Below are 12,124 nucleotides of genomic sequence, written 5' to 3'. Positions count from 1 at the left end.
AACTGTTGTAGTGTGTGCTGGCATCCTGTGTACACTAGTACTGGGTAAGATAACTGTTGTAGTGTGTGCTGGCATCCTGTGTACACTAGTACAGGATAAGACAACTGTTGTAGTGTGTGCTGGCATCCTGTGTACACTAGTACAGGATAAGATAACTGTTGTAGTGTGTGCTGGCATCCTGTGTACACTAGTACTGGGTAAGATAACTGTTGTAGTGTGTGCTGGCATCCTGTGTACACTAGTACAGGATAAGATAACTGTTGTAGTGTGTGCTGGCATCCTTAGGACTGGCTAGGACAACAGTTGCATATTCTTGCTGTACACAGCAGGTTTGCAGGGGGTGTGCGGGGAGCTCAGTCACTACAATCAGGGGCAGTGCAGGCATTCCGAGCCCCCAGCCTCCCGATTAGTCATTGTCTCCCAGTGCTGGCTGCATGCACAGGAGTGAAGGGAGCAGATGGACTGACGCGAGCAGTGGGGCGGGGCGCTGAGGGCGTGGCCATGGCTTGACTAGTGCTGTGCGGGCTCTGTCCACTTATGTGCTGGTGCTGAACTCTGGCCCCTCGCTGCTGTCTCTGCTGCCTCGTGCCTGGATCTCTGCTATCTAGCGCTTTCTGATCACTGGGGATATAACTATATCACACACTGCTTTGGATATCCCTGCTTGGAGGTTTGTGCCTAGTACTGAAGTCTTGGGATTTCTTTCCTATGTTTGTGGATTTCTTGGAATTACTCTGAAGATCTGAAGATCCAGGAGACTGGTCAGAGCGCAGGTATGGTCTCCTTGTTCATGTCTGCTCTGTGATATCTGCTGCTATAGACATAACAGTATATGATTGACATGCTGCTATTGGCATAGTAGTTAATAGCAGAAGTAGGAGTCAGGGATGGCATGATGTGTGCCCTGTGCTTGGCTCCAGCACCCTCACACTTGTCCTCACACTTGTCCTCCTTGGCAGCTCTCTGCTCTCTCTACATTCTCAAACTTTCTGGAAGTTAAAAGTTTCAGCTCAGATAGAAAATCTGAGACAGAATGGCTATAGATTAGATACAGCAGGCTGTGCTTGTGGGCAATGCTTTACATGCCAGTCATTACAGATGCAGCAGACCTGAGTAATTTTACGCTTTGTGGTTTGCATTGTGTTCTGCATCTTGATCTCAGTATAGATAATGCTATAGTGTAGGTTTATTTGCTGTCCTATGTAAGTGCCATACATGTAAAACATGCTGATATTATCATGCATTGCATCTAAACAGCTCAGATGTGCTACATCTATTGTGGCTGTGATCCGGATTGTGTTAGCAGATATAAAAGACAAGCTGGATAAATGGAGTGGCAGAATGGTTACATGTCACATGTATAGCTATTATTAGTGTTTGTATAGACCTGCTAAGTTGACAGTAAGGAGCATGCCCTGTTCTGGATAATGTGATCTGTCTACAATGGCTATGGACTTTTGATATTAAGAGATTTATTATTGCCTGTGCTGCATTTTTATTAACAAGTGGGGTCATGACAGGACAAATGTACCATACCCACACCTTTATGAATTGCACATATGTACAATATTTCCAATATTTCATCTACTGATATACTAACTGAGAACCTTCTGCTTTAAAGGGAATATAGGAGATTAGGAAAAAGGGTATAGTTTCTTTTCCAAAAAAATAGTATTTGGTAATTTTTGTAAAACATTGCCTCTGTAGTTTATAGGTGGTAAATGGTATTGCAGTTTAGAGAATAAGGAAGAGCTGCAATACCAGGCACAGCCTATGTATAGAAGTTGTGCTGTTTAAGCAGATTTTTTTCCCCTAATACTATACAACTATTTCATTAGTTAGTTCATTAGTAATTCAGTATGGGACAAGTTATTCACAAGCATTAAGCATTAGGAAATCAAATGATAGTCCCATTATTGTGTGTATCAGATTCGCCTATATTGCTACATGTGCCCCATAATATTCAATATGCAGAGCTCCTTCTTATCCACATATTGGCATTACTGCTGTCTATATCCAAAGCCAGAGAGACAGTTCCCAGTAGACAGCAGATGATGGTGGTCAGGTGTAAAATATAAATGTCGCTTTAAAATGTCATGATTCCTAAATGCTAACATTATTTATGGCAGGAACCTGTGATTGATAAATGGCTTCTCAGTGGAATATGTGATGAATTGTAGATAAGGGAATGGTTGATCATGTATAGGCTGTCAGACAGCAGTTTTGATACAGGACTGTTGTAATGATATCTGTGTAACCTTCATGTGAAGAGTTTGGAAGTAGCTGATCTGGAAGCATTTTGCATGGGGTGGGAGATTTGCACTAATCTCATTGATCTAGCAGAATAACACTCCACAAACATGACAAACTCATTTGTAAAGTGAATTCCAAGTGTCTGATGGCAATGAAAATCCCAGCTCATTTCCTGACTGTACTGAATCACTGCTGTTTTTTTCCATAAAACATGCACATTACTGAAACCAACCTATATATTATTGTTATTTCTTGGGAATATACAGCACCTCTTAGATCATACTGTCATGATGCCAGTTATATGCATGCACATATACTGTATATACACACATATCCAGGTGTTGTTGTGTTTTGTATAGTTACACTTAATTGCAGCTGACAAAGCACTTAAACCAATAGTAAATGAATAGATTTGCAAGGGATTGGCAGCTCTAACTATTACTATTGTGCTAAGCCAAATGAATGTCACACAGGAATGACAGCTAGTCTATATTTTAGAGAGTTCTCTTTTATTTTACAACCTTCCCGCACAATACACCTGCCTTCTGTTCTCTATTAAATCATGTTCTATTGTGTTCCAAGTAACAATATCCTTATTCAGTCTTGTACTTGTGCCTTCCACATATTTAATATGGATCTAAGGATACGCGTGTAAAATGATGTCTCTCTCAATCATAGAGCACGGTCTGGTGTCATTTCAGTGGACATATAAGATATGATACCATCTTGATGGGTTGTACTTGCAAGTTCTCAGGTTCAAGATTTACATTATTGGGCTCTTGGAAAATGTTCAGGTTTCTTAAGTGCATACTGTGAATAGATAAACATCTCAATGCATGCAGTATGTATGTGCTTTTAAAATATACCTTCATACAGTGTGTGCTATTCAGCCTCATGGATAGGAACACTTCATATCACTGCTAATAGAAATCACTGTTCACATGAGAGACAAATAGGAAGGCAGATGGCAAGAGGAAGAGATCAGATGTTTGAATAAATGCACAGAGAAGAGAGGTCACACCGCATGGTGCAAAAGTCAAGGGAAGGAAGCATAAAGGACACATTGAAACCTGTGGATATTAATCCAATTCTCTACTTCCCTCACATTCATACTGAAGCTTATTACTTTGACTGTACTGACAGTATGATAATGGGCACCATCAATATGTTTGAAAGAGAATATATAAAGACAATGAATGGTCGGAGACTCGACTGTAATTAAAGGATAACTTCATTACAAGCTGAAAAATCTGCCAATTTCTGGCTTGTTGCTCTGTCCATCAGTAGAATGTGTTCCTGCGCCAGGTTTGTGTTTGTAAGAAGAGGAGAATATCTAGTATAATACTATCCCCGAGGCTCTGCACACATAGCAGCCACCAGAAAACTTGTTATGGTACTTGGCACAAAGCACTTACTCTACTGCATACATAGGAACTATTTTCTCATAGGTTGCAATATGATTTCTGTTTCTTGGAGTCATGTAATTTTATTTGTTATCTATTGTGTAGGTGGTATAGAAGGAACATTTTTATATTATACGTTATTAACTTCTTATTAACTAAGTTTTCTTTAGTTAATAAAAAAAAAAAAAAACATGTTTGAGGTCACATCATGCACACCCTGCCTATGGTTCGTATTACTTGCAGATGCAGGCTCCTTAGCCAGCCTCTTCTGTCCCTGCCCTTTATATGTCACTTAATACTAATAATGAATATAATATATAACTTAGTGTAAAGAATAAACACGAGAATATGTCTATTAGTATTCAGTTTTATCCAATTGCAGAATATTTATATATACAGTATACAGAAGGTGACAGGCAGGGGATATATATCCCCCAGTTTCCTGACCTATGTGTGATCCACGGTGGATCTTGAGTAGGTTTCAGTCCCATGTGTGGGTCCTGGGCTCGTTACTGGCCCATAAAAGACAGCAGAGCCTGCACTTCACGGAAAATCCTGAGAGTAGGAGTTAGTGCCTGGGTCTGTTCTGAAACCATGAGTCTGATGAGACTGTTTTGTGCTGTTTTTGTTGATTCATGTGGCTAATAGTAAGCCACACGTACAGTTAGGTTGTTAGGTATTTGTTTAGTTAGTGCTCAGGCGAGCAGGGTTTTGTTTCACTCCTTTTGCCTGAAGTTAAGGTTGTATTCTATTTTGCTGTACCTGACCTGAATATTTATTTATTTTGCAGTTTTTTTTCTAAATAAACTTGTTTTGCTATAGCTATATATAGTTCAACCCCACTTAAATTAGCTTACATAAGGAACCTACCTAATACAGAGGTCAGCTATTGGTACTACTGCCACTCGATATCAGTATACAGACAACACTAATGTTTTAGTAATACAATAAAGAAATATAAAAAACATGTAAAAAGATATATGAATATATTTAACTCCTATGAAAATACATACATAATATAATATGCTACAGCTGAAATGGTGGTGCCTACCCCAGACTCAAGTGTGAGCCTCAAATCAAGGTCAGGTGGCAAATCAGTAAAATGTCTGCTGTGAGGCCCTCACTTAAAATACACCTAAGTGCTAATATTAAAATGTATTGGTATACCAAGTATGGTTAATAAAAAATGAGATGGATTAAATGGAATGCAGAGACAATGAAGCAACGACCGTTTTGTGCTAGACGCACTTCATCACTTGAGGAAGCCTGATGAAGTGCGTCTAGCACGAAACGGTCGTTGCTTCATTGTCTCTGCATTCCATTTAATCCATCTCCGATTGTGTATGCTGTCTAAGTGCCATTTTTTAATGACGATGAATTAAAGCTTGAAAATTTTACTTTTGGTTGGTGAGTGCCCTGTTTCCCTTTACAATTTTTTGCCCAAGACTTTTTTATATATCCTTTGAACAGTGAGCACCACCTATATACCACATCACTTTGCCTGCTATTCATACCTTGTTGCCGTATATACATTGAGGTGTTGTATTTTAACACAGAACGGTGCCACTACCTTCATATATCTTTTTAGTTTATTAATAAAAATTGAGCCCATGATGATAAAACTACAAATGTTATAACAGATAACACTGATATCTGTATTCACTGATCACATGTCCATCTGTGAGTTTCAAGAATGAAATGACAGACCCTTTATAATCAGAATGCACCAGAATTCTGGCTCGCATTGAGGCAAAAACTAGGGTGAACATGCCGGGGCCCCACATGGTATAAACCCTGGTTTTGGATGCAGCGGAAATGCCACGGCAAAAACTATGGCATTTTACAGTTCCTGCAAAGAGGATGGGGTTCTAGAGAATCCTATCCACACGTTGTGGAAAAATATGTGCACCAGACATGCTGCGATTTCCAAAACTGTTGCGGTTGTAGAAATAGGAGCATGTCAATTATACCTACAGAAATGCCCGCAATTTCCCTGTAAGTATAATGAAAGCAGAAAGTCCACAGCGGAAACCTCTATAGACTTTCATTGAAAAGCACTGCGGGAAAAACCACGATGCATTGCTGTTGTGGTTTTTCCTGCATTGCCTTTTTGCTGCGGTCCACTATGTACATATTTAATTATGGTGTGATAAGTAAAAGTGCCTATTATTTCTTACAAAATGCACCAAATCTATCATGCAACATGTTTTATTTGGATGAATTTATACCACCTTATACCTGTCCGGTCTGCAGATGCACTTGATACTTAAAGGGGCTCTATCACTAGATTTTCATGTTTTTAGCTAAAGATATGCCTGAATAGCCTTTAAAAAGGATATTCAGGTACTGCTAATCACTTGTAGAAAGGCCGTCCTGTTTTTGTTAATTACCGTGGAAATCAATATGCAAATCAGCTCCAGGGTGCACAGTGGGCATTCCGTGCACCCCTTGCACCTTACCTTCTGGACACCCACCACTGCCTCCAAGCTCTCCTCCTCCTGCTTATTCACCGCCTCTATCATCGGCGGTTTCTATTGAAGTCACGTGCGTGCGCAGTAGCGCTCCTTCTGGAACGCTACTGCGCATGCTCCAGCGCCAGCTCGCAATGTTCTGTGCAGTAAAATGGTGTTGGAGCATGCACAGTAGCGCATCGAAGGGAGCGCTACTGCGCACGTGCATGATTGGAGTCAGCGGTGGGCATCCAGTAGGTAAGACACAAGGGGCTATTCAGGCATATCTTTAGCTAAAAACACGAAAATCTAGTGATAGAGACTAGAGATGAGCGAACAGTGTTCTATCGAACACATGTTCGATCGGATATCAGGGTGTTCGCCATGTTCGAATCGAATCGAACACCACGTGGTAAAGTGCGCCAAAATTCGATTCCCCTCCCACCTTCCCTGGCGCCTTTTTTGCACCAATAACAGCGCAGGGGAGGTGGGACAGGAACTACGACACTGGGGGCATTGAAAAAAATTGGAAAAAGTCATTGGCTGCCGAAATCAGGTGACCTCCATTTTAGACGAATAGTGGATTTCAAATCCGGGTCATATGAGAATGTGAACTTTGTGACTATGAGACAGGGATAGCTGTACAGGCAGGGATAGCTAGGGATAACCTTTATTTAGGGGGGAATGTTATTAAAAATAACTTTTTGGGGCTCTATCGGGTGTGTAATTGTGATTTTTGTGAGATAAACTTTTTCCCATAGGGATGCATTGGCCAGCGCTGATTGGCCGAATTCCGTACTCTGGCCAATCAGTGCTGGCCAATGCATTCTATTAGCTTGATGAAGCAGAGTGTGCACAAGGGTTCAAGCGCACCCTCGGCTCTGATGTAGCAGAGCCGAGGCTGCACAAGGGTTCAAGCGCACCCTCGGCTCTGATGTAGGAGAGCCGAGGGTGCACTTGAACCCTTGTGCACCCTCAGCTCTGCTACATCAGAGCCGAGGGTGCGCTTGAACCCTTGTGCACACTCTGCTTCATCAAGCTAATAGAATGCATTGGCCAGCGCTGATTGGCCAATGTATTCTATTAGCCTGATGAAGTAGAGCTGAATGTGTGTGCTAAGCACACACATTCAGCTCTACTTCATCGGGCTAATAGAATGCATTGGCCAGCGCTGATTGGCCAGAGTACGGAACTCGACCAATCAGCGCTGGCTCTGCTGGAGGAGGCGGAGTCTAAGATCGCTCCACACCAGTCTCCATTCAGGTCCGAACTTAGACTCCGCCTCCTCCGGCAGAGCCAGCGCTGATTGGCCGAAGGCTGGCCAATGCATTCCTATGCGAATGCAGAGACTTAGCAGTGCTGAGTCAGTTTTGCTCAACTACACATCTGATGCACACTCGGCACTGCTACATCAGATGTAGCAATCTGATGTAGCAGAGCCGAGGGTGCACTAGCTTCCCTGTGCAAACTCAGTTCACGCTAATAGAATGCATTGGCCAGCGCTGATTGGCCAATGCATTCTATTAGCCCGATGAAGTAGAGCTGAATGTGTGTGCTAAGCACACACATTCAGCACTGCTTCATCACGCCAATACAATGCATTAGCCAGTGCTGATTGGCCAGAGTACGGAATTCGGCCAATCAGCGCTGGCTCTGCTGGAGGAGGCGGAGTCTAAGGTCGGACCTGAATGGAGACTGGTGTGGAGCGATCTTAGACTCCGCCTCCTCCAGCAGAGCCAGCGCTGATTGGTCGAGTTCCGTACTCTGGCCAATCAGCGCTGGCCAATGCATTCTATTAGCCCGATGAAGTAGAGCTGAATGTGTGTGCTTAGCACACACATTCAGCTCTACTTCATCAGGCTAATAGAATACATTGGCCAATCAGCGCTGGCCAATGCATTCTATTAGCTTGATGAAGCAGAGTGTGCACAAGGGTTCAAGCGCACCCTCGGCTCTGATGTAGCAGAGCCGAGGCTGCACAAGGGTTCAAGTGCACCCTCGGCTCTCCTACATCAGAGCCGAGGGTGCGCTTGAACCCTTGTGCAGCCTCGGCTCTGCTACATCAGAGCCGAGGGTGCGCTTGAACCCTTGTGCACACTCTGCTTCATCAAGCTAATAGAATGCATTGGCCAGCACTGATTGGCCAGAGTACGGAATTCGGCCAATCAGCGCTGGCCAATGCATTCTATTAGCCCGATGAAGTAGAGCTGAATGTGTGTGCTAAGCACACACATTCAGCACTGCTTCATCACGCCAATACAATGCATTAGCCAGTGCTGATTGGCCAGAGTACGGAATTCGGCCAATCAGCGCTGGCTCTGCTGGAGGAGGCGGAGTCTAAGATCGCTCCACACCAGTCTCCATTCAGGTCCGACCTTAGACTCCGCCTCCTCCAGCAGAGCCAGCGCTGATTGGCCGAATTCCGTACTCTGGCCAATCAGCACTGGCTAATGCATTGTATTGGCTTGATGAAGCAGTGCTGAATGTGTGTGCTTAGCACACACATTCAGCTCTACTTCATCGGGCTAATAGAATGCATTGGCCAGCGCTGATTGGCCGAATTCCGTACTCTGGCCAATCAGCACTGGCTAATGCATTGTATTGGCTTGATGAAGCAGTGCTGAATGTGTGTGCTTAGCACACACATTCAGCTCTACTTCATCGGGCTAATAGAATGCATTGGCCAATCAGCGCTGGCCAATGCATTCTATTAGCGTGAACTGAGTTTGCACAGGGGTTCTAGTGCACCCTCGGCTCTGCTACATCAGATTGCTACATCTGATGTAGCAGTGCCGAGTGTGCATCAGATGTGTAGTTGAGCAAAACTGACTCAGCACTGCTAAGTCTGCATTCGCATAGGAATGCATTGGCCAGCCTTCGGCCAATCAGCGCTGGCTCTGCCGGAGGAGGCGGAGTCTAAGGTCGGACCTGAATGGAGACTGGTGTGGAGCGATCTTAGACTCCGCATCCTCCAGCAGAGCCAGCGCTGATTGGCCGAATTCCGTACTCTGGCCAATCAGCACTGGCTAATGCATTGTATTGGCTTGATGAAGCAGTGCTGAATGTGTGTGCTTAGCACACACATTCAGCTCTACTTCATCGGGCTAATAGAATGCATTGGCCAGCGCTGATTGGCCGAATTCCGTACTCTGGCCAATCAGCACTGGCTAATGCATTGTATTGGCTTGATGAAGCAGTGCTGAATGTGTGTGCTTAGCACACACATTCAGCTCTACTTCATCGGGCTAATAGAATGCATTGGCCAATCAGCGCTGGCCAATGCATTCTATTAGCGTGAACTGAGTTTGCACAGGGGTTCTAGTGCACCCTCGGCTCTGCTACATCAGATTGCTACATCTGATGTAGCAGTGCCGAGTGTGCATCAGATGTGTAGTTGAGCAAAACTGACTCAGCACTGCTAAGTCTGCATTCGCATAGGAATGCATTGGCCAGCCTTCGGCCAATCAGCGCTGGCTCTGCCGGAGGAGGCGGAGTCTAAGGTCGGACCTGAATGGAGACTGGTGTGGAGCTATCTTAGACTCCGCCTCCTCCAGCAGAGCCAGCGCTGATTGGTCGAGTTCCGTACTCTGGCCAATCAGCACTGGCCAATGCATTTCTATGGGGAAAAGTTAGCTTGCGAAAATCGCAAACTGACAGGGATTTCCATGAAATAAAGTGACTTTTATGCCCCCAGACATGCTTCCCCTGCTGTCCCAGTGTCATTCCAGGGTGTTGGTATCATTTCCTGGGGTGTCATAGTGGACTTGGTGACCCTCCAGACACGAATTTGGGTTTCCCCCTTAACGAGTTTATGTTCCCCATAGACTATAATGGGGTTCGAAACCCATTCGAACACTCGAACAGTGAGCGGCTGTTCGAATCGAATTTCGAACCTCGAACATTTTAGTGTTCGCTCATCTCTAATAGAGACCCTTTAACACATTGAACACACTGTTGCATGACACTGTAACTTGACTTTTCCATGTCTTTTTAATAACTTTTGTTGTGTTCTATGATAAGATATCACGCTGTAGCAAGTGTCAAGTTATAGGATGCTATATCTGTAGCTGGAAGCTGTCACAACTTAAGATACTACTAATAAATCTCCACCATTGTTTTATAGTTTTCATAGTTACATGACATTAAGTTCCAGCTGTTGGAAACAGAATTACTTTGCTTACTTGACGACTCGACATATTTTAACAACATTGACGTCAAATAATTAAAATTGCTAGATAGAAAACAGTGAGGTATAGCAGAATTTCTTCATGTGGCATCATAGTTGAGTAAATCCACATTCCCCTAGGTGCCATTTACCATTTCCATATACACTAATGACAGGAAGCATTATGAATTTGCTTCTGTTAGAACAAGCACCAGAGACTTTGACCCTTTGCAGCCAAGGGCAAATAACAAATCGTTTACACAATAAATTACAAAGCCATGAAATGAAAAAAGTAAAAGCTAAAGTAGAACGGATAACTCACCGTGTCTGAAACTGGTGCTTCAGCTGTAAGCTTTACTATGTACTCAGCCCATATTCTCAAAACTGCAGCTTGTGCTTTGTGTCACAAAAGTATTGCAGATTTTATTCTTTGTAGTGCATTGTGAAAAATGTAATAAAACTGCTACAAAACCCTAAGAGCTTGTTCACATGGAGTTTTTTGGCAGCAGATTTTGACGCGGAATCCACCTCAAAATCTGCTGCCAAAACCAGCTTCCATTGACTTCAAAGGGAGCTGCTCGCTTCTTTTTTCCTCTCGATAGTAGAAGCGAGATGACCCTTCTTGCCGAGACTCCCTTCAAATAAGGCCCATTTATTTGGGCCTAATCCGGAGTGGAATGCCACGATGGGATGTCCGTGCACTGGACCAGCTTCCCATTGTGGGTAGCCATGCATAATGTTCACATGCGGAATGCAAATTCCGCCATGTGAACATACCCTAAGAGAGCAGTCTGCAATAGAAGTGCATAAGATCGGATTCTTCAAAAAGCACTTTTGGTAAAATGTCACCTTGGTCAGCTTTGACTGAGGCACTGAGGGGGTTTATACCTGCGATCAGTGGAGTCACTGACTGTATGCATTGCCACCAGGACTCTGTACAATACATCCACCGTACTATTACAGAGTATGTAAGGGAAGTGTTAAAGAGAACCTATCAAGACCTTCTCTTTGAGAATTTGCACATTTCAAGAGGCACCGATCTACTGATTCTAGGTGGAATTTTTCTCTAGACCCCACTTTTCCATAGCAATTGCTATGGTTAGTTCTGCACTCCATACAATAATTAGGCTCTCTACTGTCGTGTCTGGGGTCAATTACACCTGCTGAGGACCACCCACAAAACTAAAAGCCTTATTAGTATATTGGATGATGAAACTAACAGCACATATTGCTCTTGAGTGGTGGGATATCAGTACTGTGGCTCCTGAAGGAGAGAAGGAGTTGGCGTTGGTGTATGTAGTGAAAGGTCCTCCTTTAAGGTTAGCACTGCTCCTTTGAAGTAGTTGTGTCCTAGATTTCTAATGTAACCAAGGGCAAAGCCTCCATCTAGTTTGTGTTTCTCCCCTTGTTTATGTGAATTCTCTGTGCTCTTTGATTTCCACCCAAATTGTCTGACTATAGACACGATTTATAGGCTGATTTCTTTTGAGATGTCTTGCTGTCAATGGGATGCCCTTTTCAGAGCAATAACCTGACACTTAAAAAAAAAAAGAAAAAAAGTAAAGATACTGCTTTTTTATATTTCACGCGGTGTCAACTATTAACCAGGCCTTATTCATATAACAGAGAAAAATGTCCCTCTGATGGCCGTTTTTGTAACGGTCATTGCAAAGCTGGTTTGAAACACATTTATTTCATGTCCATTTTTTTGACTGACTATTTTTAACAGCCATCAAAAAAAACTGGCATGCTCTTTCTTTGAAAGAATTTTTTTGAGAGAAGTCCTCAGTAGTTGATACCTTTTTTAATGGCTAACTTAAAAAGTTTTTTGATGATATATATCGAGCTTTCGG

The 12,124-nt window shown here is 43.2% G+C and overlaps 1 protein-coding gene across 2 annotated transcripts in view; it reads left to right on the top strand.

Moving 5' to 3' along the window:
- The first annotated feature begins 436 nt into the window (after positions 1 to 436).
- The window catches only part of FSTL5 (follistatin like 5), a 530,583-nt gene continuing 518,895 nt past the window's right edge, over positions 437 to 12,124 (top strand). For both annotated transcript variants that reach the window (XM_075288185.1, XM_075288178.1), the window contains exon 1: positions 437 to 773. The gene's annotated coding sequence lies outside the window, so the exon portion shown is untranslated. The remainder of the gene's footprint in view (positions 774 to 12,124) is intronic.

This window comes from Leptodactylus fuscus, chromosome 1 (assembly GCF_031893055.1).
Source record: "Leptodactylus fuscus isolate aLepFus1 chromosome 1, aLepFus1.hap2, whole genome shotgun sequence".
NCBI lineage: Eukaryota > Metazoa > Chordata > Amphibia > Anura > Leptodactylidae > Leptodactylus > Leptodactylus fuscus.
Note: the sequence above shows the minus strand (reverse complement) of the source record. Positions and strands in the feature narration are given on the sequence as shown.